Source organism: Aegilops tauschii, chromosome 2 (genome assembly GCF_002575655.3).
Source record: "Aegilops tauschii subsp. strangulata cultivar AL8/78 chromosome 2, Aet v6.0, whole genome shotgun sequence".
NCBI lineage: Eukaryota > Viridiplantae > Streptophyta > Magnoliopsida > Poales > Poaceae > Aegilops > Aegilops tauschii.
In genome coordinates, this window is record NC_053036.3 from 241,848,532 (window position 1) to 241,853,018 (window position 4,487).

General features: G+C 48.1%; 1 long non-coding RNA gene across 1 annotated transcript; it reads left to right on the plus strand.

Moving 5' to 3' along the window:
* The first annotated feature begins 227 nt into the window (after nt 1–227).
* LOC120974526 (uncharacterized) lies at nt 228–3,123 on the plus strand. The gene is made up of 2 exons (XR_012203811.1): nt 228–2,744; nt 2,853–3,123. It is a non-coding gene; the product is annotated as an uncharacterized lncRNA (long non-coding RNA).
* The last annotated feature ends 1,364 nt before the right edge of the window (nt 3,124–4,487 follow it).

Consider the following 4,487-nt stretch of genomic DNA (forward strand, 5'->3'; position numbering starts at 1 on the left):
AGGCGAGGGATGTCACCGAGCTGAATGTGTGCAAAACGTGGAGGTGTCGTGCGTTCGGTACTTGATCGGTTGAAGCGCGAAGAAGTTCGACTACATCAACCGCGTTGTGAAATGCTTCCGCTTACGGTCTACGAGGGTACATTGACACACTCTCTCCCTCGTTGCTATGCATCTCCATGGATAGATCATTGCGTGTGCCTAGAATTTTTTTTGTTTTCTGTGCAAGATTCCCAACAGCCAAGATGCTCAATATTCCATGAGTTTTGCACACGAGTGCCATCTTCGGTCTCCAGACGGACTGCGCCGGGTCTGGTGGCTTGTACTACCCGGTAAGGGCCCTCCCACTTTGGCATCTGCTTGTTTGTTCCCTTGGCGGATTGCACATGCCGAAGGACAAGGTTGCCTTCCTCAAGGCTTCGGTGTGACAGCCTGATTTTTGGCCCTTTCTTTTTCTTTTGTTTTTCCGAGGTTTTTGCCTGAGTTTTTCTTTTTCATGGCTTTGTGGTATGGAAACTTAAGAAGATGCCCTCTTCTTTGTTTACAGAGTGGCTTTTCATTCCCAAATCTTTCCCTGGACCCTGTCATTTTCATCCTAGCCCAAATCCCTATATTCTTTTTATTGGGAATATTCCTTTTCTATTAAAGGAATAACTCAAATTGCCCTAGGTTGTGAAGCAACCTATATTTCCCTCACTCCTAAAATTCCCAAATAATTCTCATAAATTGTTTGGGTCATATATTGCTCACAAATGGCAAAACATTTCATTTCCATGTTCAAAAATAATCCTCCAATAATTCATTTCCTATTCTGCCTTAAATGGCACATTGTGAAGCAAGTGCCATTTTCCTTTGCCCAATTGACCTCAAACTCCTTGGACATCTTTTCATGTCCATATCATTGCCACATGCCAAAATGAAACCTCATTTGACTAGTAATTATTTAATTATGATTTTCCAAAGTTTCTGTCCAGAAAGAAGCTTTGTGAAGGAGGTACAAGCTAGGAATATCCAAATGAGTTGCCATTTTACATGATCCCTCATATCATCATATCATAGCCCTCCACCAAAGTTGAGCTCATGTCATGCCTCCATGTGAGCTCATCTTCAATTCTTTGATTCTGCCCAAAATTTCAGTTTGTGAAGCAAGTATATTTTATCTTGCTCCATTATGTCTGTAAATTTTTCTAGACCTTCTAGTATCCTTATATGTTCCCTCCTCCAAGTTGTGGCTCAATCCCTTTGACCATTTGCCCTGTGGAATTTCTCCAAGTTTCTAGTTAGAATAAATCTTTCCAAAGCAAGTGCTATTTTGGTTCATCCAAATGGCATGAAACTCCTTGGGAATCTTAATATCTTCAAATTATTGAGCCATACCATTTTCAGCTCAATTGATGCAACTATGTGAGTGCATCATCCAAATTCTCATTTCTGACCACTGGGTCACTTTCTACAGCAACCACCCTCTAAACTCCTCCTCTTAAGCTGATATCTTGTGATCTTAGTCACCTTAGAGTGTGATAATCACCAGACAAAATATTTACCACGTTACCAAGCTGTTTTAACCACAGCAAGTTACAAACACCTTCTTACTGATTTACTTTTGGAGCTAAGTGCAAATCTCTTCTTTGCCCCTGGACCGATTTATTTCTTCAGTTGGACTAAGAGCACCAAGGTCCATCCAATGGACATGGTTGGTCTCGCCAAGGAGCGCCGGTTGCGCCAGTGCGCGTGGTGATCACGCTTGCGTCATGGCTGCAGTCGTGCTCTGGCTTGTTCCGGCCACTATGCTCGTCTCCTCCCTCCTCGTCTCGACCTCAAACCTTGTCCAGGAGCTCGCCCGTGCTCGACTGCGTCGCCCTGCATCGGTTGCTCGTCGTGGTTCGCCATAAATGCGCCGCTAGCTCCATGCCCGTGTCGTGCCCCGCCTCTGTCCTCCATTAGAGCACTGCTCAAGCTCGTTTGTGATGCTCCAGAGCCTTCCCCGTGCCTATATAAGGGACCCCCGACCTCCTCCGCAGCTCACAGCTCCCTCCCCCGCCTCATTTGCCCTCTGGAATCGCCGCATCTCGCCGTTGTTCACCGTCACCCTCCATGGCCGCCTCGGCCTCGGCTTGGGTCCGGCCACCACAGGCCTCCCCACACCTCTCCTCCACGTCCATCGACCTCCCCTCGTCCCACTCAGCCGCCTTACCCCCTTGCCCCCTCGCCGGAGCGGCCGCATCACCGAAGAACCCCGTCACCCGAAGCTCTCTGCCTCTCCCATGGCGCCGCCTCTCCCCTCCGTCCCGTGCCTCCCCGGTAGCCGCCTTTCCTCTGGATGGGTGCGGCTGGCCGCTGCGGTCCCGCCGGTGGCCGCGCCACGGCTGGGGATCGCCGGAGCCAGCCGGCCCCTTGGGCTCTTCCCTCCCCTGCCGCTGCTCTGCTTCACGCGAGGCACAGGCGCGGGAGGAAGGAGACGAGCGCCCATGCCCCCTCGCCCTGCGCCTGGGACCCACGCGCCAGTGGCCCAGGGCCCAGGTCCACGTGGCACGTGGAAGCGTATTTTCGAGAGTACGTCTCCTCTTTTCTGAAAGCATATTCCATTTCTACTTCGGCCGGAAGTACGTTTTCCAAGTCAGAAAGCGTATTTTCTCAAATCTGTTTCTGCCTTATCCACTCAGGGACCCGTTGGTGATAATTGTTTTTCACAGATTAATCCCTGTTCTTCCAACCTTCACAACTTTTCAACCGTAACTCCAAATGAGGTGATTCCAAAGCCTATTTCTTCGTTTCGTCGAGCCCGTTCTGTTGGTTTCATTTTCACTATGGTTTGGCACTGTGAAAATGACCTTTTTGCCCTTGCGAGTAAACAGCCCCTCCGAGAGAGAACTGTTTCCGGCAAATCTTTCCGCGGCTTCACCGCACTTCTCCCCGGTGACTTCTTCCACCCCAGGCAAGCCACAATACCCACTTGCATGATAGTCATGCAGTAGCCATGGTTTTCAACTTGAATCTTTATTAAATGTTTGCTTGTTGTAAAGATGGTTATCGTTGTTCCGGTGATGTTTAGATTTGCATGTTCACTTTTGTGCTAGGTTGTCTTGTACTCTGTTATCATGTTCTACCTGCTAGTATTTCCTTTCATATATTTATGCTTGCTAGTAGTACATGTTGATGTACTGGTGATGATCATGCTAGTCAGTATGTCGTGCTAAGTGGATATGATTCATTATTGATATGGTGGATAGTATGTGATACCGTCATTATTATGTTGATATCATGTCCATGCATTGTAATTTGCATCATGTTATTTTATCATGGCTCAGCATATTTGCATTCAAGTTAACCGGATTAAATTGAACTTGAACAACTGTTGGCTGAGTCATGGTGCCGCTGAATCGATGCTGACCCGTGCAACCACGCTTACCGGTATGGGACGGTCCTAACTGGGTCTATTGTTGTGCCTCTCGCCGGTGCCTCCAACGAGGGAAGGTTATGGGCGCGCGCTACCCTGATCAGGTAGGCGGACATAACCTTGTGTGCCCGTTGTTGAGTTATTTTTGGATCCGTGTCCACGTGTGGGACGAGCCACGACGGTGGTCGTTGTGTCTTGAGGTAGACACGAGGCCACCCATGACTTAGCCCAGAGGGGAGTGAGTCAGAGTGGCCGGGAGAGTGTCATGGAAGTAGATCGGTTTTGTCGGAACGCTGTTGGTCCACCCGAATGGGAGTGCGAGGCCATGGGTTCCGTAGTGTGGGTACAGTGTACTAACCTCTGCAGAGTGTATATTAAATCTATCGATAGCCGCGCCCGCGGATAAGGGCCCAGGTCGAAAGTAGGTCACACCATGAGTCAATAGTAATAAGAATAACTTGATTAATGACAACTCGTGGTTGTGATCGCCGTAAGGATCACGGGCCATTTATTGGTCGGGTTGTGATTTTGAGACCAAGTGTTGGTCGTGGTTGTGATCGCCGTAAGGATCACGGTGGTATCAAGGATACCGAGTCGTTGTATATTCGTGATGTTGTGCGAGAATCGTGGGTAAAGATCAAGCTCCTTGTGGTCATTCAATGATCGCTCAGGTATTGTTTATACCAAGCTTGATTTGATCCTGAGATGATCGTGTGATGTCTGAGGTTGGTAAGTGATGCATGTGTTGGTTACAAGGTAACCTGAGCAGAATAAGTGGTGCATATAGCATGTTGCATGCTAATATTGTCGGATTAATATGTTAATGATGTACTAGCTGTATCATGTTTATGTTGGTCATGCCATGTTATTCTAACGATCTCATGATAATTCCTGTTTAACCTGTAATTGCCATGCTGTTGTTTGCCTTGAATGCTTCTAGTTATTGTGAGCTTGCAAGTACATTCAATGTACTGACCTGGCGTGTCATGCCAGTTTGCAGGTCATGCCGGATTTGATTGCTTGCTTGTCGTGGTTTTCGTTCGTGCGAGCTAGGATAAGCGTTCCAGCTAGAGTCCCTGCGGATTGGAGTTCA